This window comes from Lithobates pipiens, unplaced genomic scaffold, assembly GCF_037356315.1.
Source record: "Lithobates pipiens isolate NorthernLeopardFrog02 unplaced genomic scaffold, aLitPip1_a1.2 Scaffold_13, whole genome shotgun sequence".
In the NCBI taxonomy this organism is placed as follows: Eukaryota; Metazoa; Chordata; class Amphibia; order Anura; family Ranidae; genus Lithobates; species Lithobates pipiens.
Window position 1 is genome coordinate 270,513,439 of NW_027507718.1, and position 9,753 is coordinate 270,523,191.

Here is a 9,753-nt window from a genome sequence, read left to right on the forward strand (position 1 = left end):
CCGCCGTGGCGTTGTCCAACTGGATCCTAAACGGACGCCCTTGTAGCCTCCTGGACCACGTGGAGAGGCACCATATGATTGCCCGAAACTCAAGCACATTGATCGGCAGTTGGGATTCTTCCCATGACCAGAGGCCCTGGGCTGACTGTCCCAAAACTCCCCCCAACCGGTCAGGCTGGCGGGGGGTCAACGACTGGAGGAAATGCCCATTTTTTCAGGAGGCTCTCCTCAAAGGGGTAATGTGGGGGTCCACCCTAGGTCCATATCAGACCCTTAACCCGAGCACGCTACCCGGCCGGCCAGGAAAGGGGGTGGGGACGAGCGAGCGCCTCCCCCCCTCCTGAGCCGTACCAGGCCGCGTGCCCTCAACATGCCCCACCACCCCAAACCACCTTGTCCCCATGTTGATGAGGAAAAGGGCCTCTTCCCCACAACCCTGGCCGTTGGTTGTTGGGGTCTGCGGGCAGGGGGCTTATCGGAATCCGTGAGCCCCCTTTAATAAGGGGGCCCCCGGATCCCGGCCCCCCCCCCTATGTGAATGAGTATGGGGTACAATGTACCCCTACCCATATACCTGTGAAAAAAGTTTAAAAAAAAAACAACACACAAGGGTTAAAATAGTTTATTGCACAACTCCGGGGGTCTTCTTCCATCTTCGGGGGTCTTCTCGCCGGACTCCTCCGCTATCTTCTGGATAGAAGTCCGTTCATTTCAAAAGTACGGCAGACTGGCACACGCACGGCCGTACTGTCCGCCGAAGTGCGAGTCCGGCAGACAGATTGGAGTGCAAAAATACTTTCTTAGTCCGCTGGACTTTTGGGTAAAAAAAAGTCCACCGGAGCCCACACACGTCCGCCGGATTGTTTGATCGTGCGTATGAGGCATTAGTGACATTTCATATGTACCATACATATACACCCTCTCTTTTCTTCTCTCCCCTTTCTTTAGTAGTCTATTGGTGGATTTTCTTTTTTGAGCAAACAAGCTTATACAGCAGGAGAGTTCTCCACTGTTTCACACTTCATTTTTGGACCTCTCCTGGTTTTCAGGAAATATCATCTGCCGGTTTTCTCCCTTTTTTAAATCACTGCAAGCTAATCACTTGTTTCAAGGAAATGAGGAATAAATTCACGGTCAACCTGAATCATCCACTACTAGGTAGAGATATTAACAAATTCAAATGTATTCAAAATATTTTTTGTTCTATCACCTTAGAAATTTCACCTCTCCCTATGGTTGCAACGTGCCCTTCTGACCCAGATTCTAGCGGAATTATCATACTCAACTGATTCAAGATTTGATTTTAAAAGCATCTGGTAGGCCCTCTCTCAGCTTCATATATAATGATATCCAATGATTATATGTAGAAATAATGTGTTGAAGTTCAAATGTGCATTTACTGTAATGCTATTGCTGTAATATAATTGAATGTTAATATTTGTCAATATTTACATGTATTTGTTTCTCTCTTAGTATCAACTATATGCAGCACTTTTTAACTTCTGGGGAAGCTCCTTTGGGCGAAACATGTTGAGCATACGTGGCTGCAATGTTGTATGAAATCGATGTATTTGACTATTCTTTGTCATTTTAAAGAGGAGGATGTTAAATAAAATGTATATTTTTATACAAGTTGTTTAATCAATTGGCACCTATAAAAGCCCGGTTCAATTTATCCTTAAATCTATTACTATTGGGATGCGGTGCTTTTTTCGGGCCTTCATCGTGCATATCCTTTTTTTCTTCAATAAATCTAAATAAATTTAATGTAATTTCCTAGTACAATAGTGTACTGTTAGCTATTGCCCCAAGAAGAGATCTGAGTTGTTTTGAAAGTCTACTGCTTTCAGCCATTTAAAAGTATAATTTTATTCTGAATTTTGCTAATCTAATTAAGTGACCATATAGTGGCAGAAGATTACAACAGGTTGATGACCAACAGACTAGGATATTTTGAATGATTTACACTTTAGTAGAAGCGAGCTGAAATAAAGTACTAATTTGAATCGTTTTTGGATTTTTTTACAAGATTTATCTCCATCCCTCTAAAATTATCATTTTTTTCAGTTTATTACATTCTTGCAAATATCTTCTGTTAATGAAGCTGCCAGCATGAAGAATATAAGGGGTGACAGGAGGCAGGTAGGTACATACTTCTGCCTCATGAAGAATTTTTTACATGTCACAGAATTTTCAGAGCTCAAGCCATAATTATTAAGCACACATACTGCATTGTGTATGCCTCGAAGCAGATTGCAACTGAACTGATTGATATAGACAGCTTTATTACCAGCCTGAACAGAGCCACAACCAAACTCTACTGAGCAGAAAGGGAACATACAATAAATATTTCCCCATTCAGAATGAGCTTTATGAAGGTTTAATGAAGGTAAGGCACACCAGTAGAAATCAATTCTGTATATGCACTTTTATTTTGATTGTTGCAGAATATTCCTTTGGGTCAGTGGTGTCCCGTCAGAAGGCACAGGCGCTGTCTCCCCTATTCATGCATCCTGCCGCCTGATCTACGTATCAGTGGCACCAAACCATGGATTCCAATGCAGGGGGGTGTTTTTTTTTAAAGCACCTGATTAGAGCCAGAGACTCTAATAGGCTTCAAAAAAGGGTCAGCTTTGAGGGCAGAGTGTTACGCTCCGAGCCCACCCATTTGCGTGGCGATAAGCGGCTGTATTTTCGCTATTATCACACTAAAGGTCCTCCCTGACAATCAGGAGGCAGATCTGTGAGATCTGTTTCCCAATTGGCCAAAGCACCAGGCGATCCTATTGGATGCCTAGCACTTTGGCGGAAGAGGACACACACGGCGGAGGAAGCTGGAGGTGCGGACACTGGGGCTGCCGCCGCAGCAGCTGCCCACCTGTCCTTAAAATATACATATCAGTGCCAGCAACAGGGCTCAGCATCAGCAAATTACAGTGTTGTGTGTGTGTGTGTATATATATATATATATATATATATATATATATATATATATATATATATATATATATATATATATGTATATATTTTGCCACATCGCCACCCCCCAAAAGAAGAACGCACCGGCTGCCACTGCTTTGGGTTAAATGGTCAAATGTAAGGTGCAGGCTGCTTTTTCTTAGAGCAAACAGGTCCATCTTTTTCTTTCATTCCACATTCAGGTTCTGAAGACTTTGGAGCTGACTGTAGAATGATGGTGTCCTGGCTACCTGTGTAGTAATAACTGTATGTCTTGGATAACATGCAGGGGCAATTAGTATTTAGATTTCTTTGGAATTCCTGTAGCTTCCTGCAATAAATGATGACAAAAATCTTAGAGCAGTTGTAAACCTCAGTCATGAAATATGAACAAAGCATATCCCTCTATACCGTGTACTTGTCTCAATCAAGAGCACTAAGTGGAATTTCTGTCTGCTGCTTTGTTCCTCTGCTATCTACATTAATCACTTCTTACAAGTTTTCCTGACACCAAGAGAAAAAAGGTGATAGGGGGATCTCTACCAGATTAACAGCCTCCAGCTCTCTTCCCTTCAATCAGCTCTCAGAGCTCTCCTCACTGAGCTCTGCAGAGTGTAAATTCATGTCTCAGTCTCGCTTTTAAATTCAGCACTTAGAATTGATGTAGAGAAGAGAAGACTGCGGATAGACAGGTACAACTTATGTAGGAGGATTTGTTTAATCTCTGTGTATCACTTGAGGCCAGTCACTTTACCGAGTATAGGTAAGGGTTTATAACCACTTTAAATGATGACCCCCATACCAATCAGTGTCCTGCCTGGGTTTGAAAATAGATAATAGTGAAAAGTGTGCTGCTGCTCTAACTTATCCCCCAATAATGTCATCCAGGGACAGCAAATGTACAATGTACAAGGCAAGGATGGCCTATATCAACTTGCCTCACTTGTCATTGTTTTCGGCATTCTTTCCCTAATGAGAGCTCAGTCAGGTCCTTGTTTCACGAGTTCCAATTCAGCCTAGCGGCATATGATAAATCTAAAGGTTAAGATAAAAAGCTTGTAGCCTAGAAAACAAAAAAAAACAAAAAAAAAACACTTTCTCCATTCCTGGCAGCCGTATGTTTTGCTTTCCGCAGCAGCTGCCTAATGTCACCACTAGAGGGAGGTGAAGGGATGAAAAAAGACAGATGGCTCGATTATCCAAAAATACAAAGTCTATTTTTCTTCCAATCAGTGGCCAGAAGAAGCTGCTACAGAAATGAAATGTCACCACAGCCTCAGCTTTGAGGCTGAAATACCCATCTTACTAGTTATCAGCAAAACAGGCAACCTTTGCAATGAACTTACTTAAGCAAGATGCAAGATTAAAAAAAAAAAAAAAAAAGTGCCTTTTATGCACCTATTCTATTTTTTTATAGCTGTAGCTAGAAGAAATCTACTATCCAGATACCTTATGCCATGTTACTATTCCAATTACCCCGGAATTCCCTTCATAAGGGTCTTCCAAGCAAATGACAGGAAGCAAAAAAGGGGGACTTAACCTAGATTACTCAGAAATGAGACAGCCTAGCCAAGGGGTCAGCTACTTCCCTTAGACAGAAAACACTAAACAGGTGAGGGTGGGGAGGAGATTTGAAAAAATCCATCCTGAGTGTAATACAGTATCTGCTATAGCTGGGCCTCTTTCAATCGCCTTAACTTCTCTAGGTTCAGTAATTTATGAGCCACTGAACTAGAACAAGCATACAGCAAGAGTATTCAGAAAGAGGTCATGAGCTGGATGCTTTTTTCAATCAGTGCTGCGGAAATTATTTAAAGTGTTACTAAAGGAATTTTTTTAATTAACTATTTAAGGACCGGAAGGATTTGCCCCCTTAATGACCAGGCCATTTCTTGCGATACAGTACTGCATCGCTTTAACTGATATTTGCGTGGTCGTGCGCCGCTGTACCTGAACAAAATTGCCATCCTTTTTTTCCCCACAAATAGAGCTTTCTTTTGGTGGTATTTGATCACCTCTGCTTAAAATAGCCACCGATTACTGTATAAAAGTCACTGGCAGGGAAGGGGTTAACACTAGGGGGCGATCAAGGAGTCAAGTGTTCCCTAGGGAGGTCTATCCTTCCCTGACAGAATGGGGATCTGTCTGTTTACATTGACAGATCTCCGCTCTGTCTCTCTCAGGAGCGATCACGGGTGGCCGGCGGACAAAACAGCCGCTAACAGCGCGCATCGGCAGGGCCCCCTAGTGGTCTTAAAGAAGCCGATATACAATGACGGTGATTCTCCCAGGAGAGCTAACCTGCCGTAGTACAACTGCGGTGGCTGGTCCTTAACTGGGTAAAATAATAAACATGTTATACTCTCCTGCTCTGTGCCATGGTACTGCAGAGAGCGGCCCCAATTCTCCTCTTCTGTGGTCCCCCGTCAAACCTGATCTTCCGATCTTCCACCAACGCTGTGGACGAGAGCCTTGACTCCTGCTGCTGTCAATCACAGCCAATGAGCCAGGGGGTGGGGCCAAGTTGCAGCTCTGTGTGAATAGGCTCAGAAGGGTTGCCATATAGTAAGCTGCTGTGGGGAAAAGCAGCAGGAGGGAGAGGCCAGGAGCGCTGGTAGGAGACCCCAGAAGGAGGATTGGGGCTGCTCTGTCCAAAACCACTGCACAGAGCAGGCAAGTACACCATGTTTATTATTTTAACGTTTAAAAAATCTGAAGCTTTAATTTCACTTTAACCACTTCGCGCCCGCGCTATAGCTAAAAGACGGCTGCAGCGCGGACGCTAACTGCTGGGAGGCCGTCCCTGGACGTCCTCCCTTTTAACTTCCCCTCTACGTGCCGCCGCGCATCGGGGAAGTTCTGTGCTGGCCCTGTGCCCCGGACACAGCCAGTCACAGATCGCTGTAAACGGCCAATCACGGCGGCCGTTTACAGCGTGCCCAATGAGAGATGATCTCATATGTAAATATATGAGATCATCTCTCATCGCCGGCTTTCCCTCCTCACACAGACAGCGTGTGAGGAGGGAGAGATGAACCGCTGCAGAGATGCAGCAGTCAGTGTAAAAATAAACAAATAAAATGAAAATACAGTGCCCATCTGTCCCCACTGCCACCTGTCATCAGTGCCACGTGTCATATCAGTATCACGTGCCATCAGTGTCACGTGCCATCTGTTATCAGTGCCATCTGTCATCAGTGCCACGTGTCATTGTTCTGGTGCTCCAGGGCCTTCAAAAGTGTAATAGGTAGTCAACAAGTTAGATGTGTAATTTATGCTCCTAGAACACATGATGGCGCTCCCTGCATGTTTGGCCTCTCTATGTGGCCAGGCTGTGGAAAAGTCCCACACATGTGGTATCATACTCAGGAGGAGTAGCAGAATTTATTTTGGGGCATTATTTGTGGTATACACATGCCATATGAGAGAAATAACCTATTACAATTACAATTTTGTGGAAAAAATTTAAATAAAAAAATCTTCATTTTGCAAAATATTGTGGGAAAAAATGACAACATCAAAAAGCTCACCATTCCTCTTACTAAATACCTTAGAATGTCTACTTTCAAAAAAAGGGGTCATTTGGGGGACATTAGTACTTTCCTAGCTTGTTCGGGTCACAAGAAATGAGCATCAGATGTGATCAATTTTGTGTGATTTGCACCACATCTTGTAGACTCTCTAACTTTCACAAAGACCAAATAATATCCACTAATTTGGGTTATTTTTACGAAAGATATGTAGCAGTATAAATTGTGGCCACAATTTATGAAGAAAAATGTATAATTTGCAAAATTTTATCACAGAAACAAAGAAAAAAGCGTTTTTTTCCCCAAATTATTGTTATTTTTTCATTTATAGCGCAAAAAAAATAAATAAATAAATAAATAATAGGAGGTGATCAAATACCACCAAAAGAAAGCTCTATTTGTTGGAAAAAAGGACAAAAAATTCATTTGGGTACACAGTGTTGCATGACTGAGTAATTGTCATTTAAAGTGTGAAAGCACCGAAAGCTGAAAATTGGTCTGGGCAGGAAGGGTGTTTAAGTGCCCAGTAGGCAAGTGGTTAAGGTTAAAAACACTTTGGCTTTAGTACCATTATAAGCCATTCAATTAGCACGACAGCCAGACAATAACCTGCATTTTCAGAATGAGGCCAGCTGTCTTAGCCTTCATATTTCCCCCAGGACAAGTTTCCTGTGACATTTACTTTACAGTTTACAGTTCCTAAAATGTAGGAGAAGCAACCTAGAATTATAGGCTAATATTGTGAAGTAGATGTAAATGTTGTATTGCAAATTATTAAAAGGACATAGATTAACAGTGATAGGCCCTCATTTCCATATGGCCACTCATCTTGTACAGGTAGCTGGCTGCCTCTTCAGGTAAACCCCATAGTTGCTGGTAATCACCAACTGCCACGCAATCTGAGCCTCTACAATGTCTATAAGCCAAGGTACAGACCAGTGTGTTGTTGCTGGCTCACACCACATTTGCAGTCCTCACTAATGACCAGAATTAAGCACCCATGGCTACCTCCCTATTCTGAATATAATAAAAATAATTATGAGACATGGCAAACCTGTGGCAACTGCTAATGTAGCTTCTCTTTATACCATCATATCTCATCTTGATGGGTTGAAGCGGTTTAAATGTTTCTGAAAAAGAGACATTCATTTACTATCCATTTTGTGTTGGTCTACTCAGGTTCGCCATGTCTCAGGGCTCCTATCTTCAGAATTGGTGAGGGAGTTTTGTGAAGAGGAAGATCGTGTATGGAGACTCGCTGGATTTAGGACTTAAAATTTTATGTCCCCTTTGGATTAAACGTCGCTTGGAACCGAAATTGTTTCATTAACAATGGTTAAATAATTCTGTTTTTTCATATGTTTTTTTAATAATACCTGTATTATTACCCTGTTCCTGTTGAATACAATGGTTGTTTTGCAATTATGAAGAGTGTCCACTGGGGGGGGTTTCTCCACTTGTTGAATGCGCTCCTGAGGCTTTTTTATTAGTTTTTGACAAAAATAAATTATAATATAATATATATACACATATACACACACATTAATGTTTTGATTAACTTTTGAGGAGAATTAAGTTTTCTACAAGAGTATTTAATATTTCTAATATCTTACTGTATTTGCCAAGTCAAAACAAATTGTGCTGGCTGCTTTTAGTTTAAATAGGATCATTATTGCATAGTAGAGCAGATCCCTTATGTCGTCCACCTAAACTGACATGCCAGGCAAGAAGAGCATTAATCAGAGAAGCAGCAAAGAGGCCCAAAGTAACTCTGGAGAAGCTGCAGAGATCCACAGCTCAGGTGGGAGAATCTGTCCACGGGACAACTATTAGTCGTGCACGCCACAAATCTGGCCTTTATGGAAGAGTGGCAAGAAGAAAGCCATTATTTAAAGCCATAAGAAGTCCCATTTGTAGTTTGCGAGAAGCGTCATGTGGGGGACACAGCAAACATGAAAGAAGGTGCTCCTATTAGATGAAACCAAAATGTAACTTTTTAGCTTAAAAGCAAAAGGCTACATGTGGCAGAAAACTAACACTGCACATCAACCCAAACCATGGTGGTGGCAGCATTGTGTTGTGGGGATGCTTTTCTTCAGCAGGGACAGAGAAGCTGGTCAGATTTGGTGGGACGATAGATGGAGCCAGATACAGGGCAATCATAGAAGAAAAACCTGAAAAAGACGAGATTGGGGCAGAGGTTCACCTTCCATCAGGATAACGACCCTAAACATACAGCCAGAGCTACAATGGAATGTTTTAGATCAAAGCATATTCATGTGTTAGAATGGGCCAGTAAGGCCGCGTACACACGGGCGGACTGTTGGCTCAACTTTGTCCGCTGAACAGTGTTTCAGCGGACAGTCCGCTCGTGTGTGGGGCTTCAGCGGACAGTTTCAGCGGACAGTTTGACGAACAAAGTTTTTCGGAAATTCCGAAAAACTGTCCGCTGAAACTTTGTTTGAGCGAACAGTCCGCCCGTGTGTAGGCCACTTTCGAAATGAGCAAACTGTTCCCGCTCGGAGGAAAGTCTGCTCATTACGAGCGCGTCTCCAGGTAGGCGGGGCCCGCGAAGGAGACGTCGCGGGCCCCGCCGCCTGGAATGGAAAAAAATCGGCGTGGGGGTCCCCCCAAAGTCCACAACAGACCCTTGTCCGAGCACGCTACCCGGCCGGCCAGGAAAGGGGGCGAGCGTGCCCCCCCTCCCGAGCCGTACCAGGCCGCGTGCCCTCAACATGGGGGGTGCCTTGGGGAAGGGGGGGCCGCGCGGCCCCCCCACCCCAAAGCACCTTGTCCCCATGTTGATGAGGACAAGGGCCTCTTCCCGACAACCCTGGCCGTTGGTTGTCGGGGTCTGCGGGCGGGGGGCTTATCGGAATCCGGGAGCCCCCTTTAATAAGGGGGCCCCCGGATACCGGCCCCCCACCCTATGTGAATGAGTATGGGGTACAATGTACCCCTACCCATTCACCTGTAAAATAAAAGTACCCAAAAAAAAAAAACACAACACACGAGATAAAATATTTTATTGCACAGCTCCGGGGGTCTTCTCGCCGGACTCCTCCGCTATCTTCGTGTAGCTCTTTTGCTAGCAGAGGAGTCCGGCTTTCTTCCTCCCCGCCGCCGGCCTCTTCTCCCGACTTCGGGGGTCTTGTCCCCCTCTTCGGTTCTTCTGCCGGGCCACCGCGCCTTCTTATAGCTCTTTTGCAGGCGGTGGCCCGGTCTTCTGTCGCCGCCTTCGGTTCTTCTGCCGGGCCACCGCGCC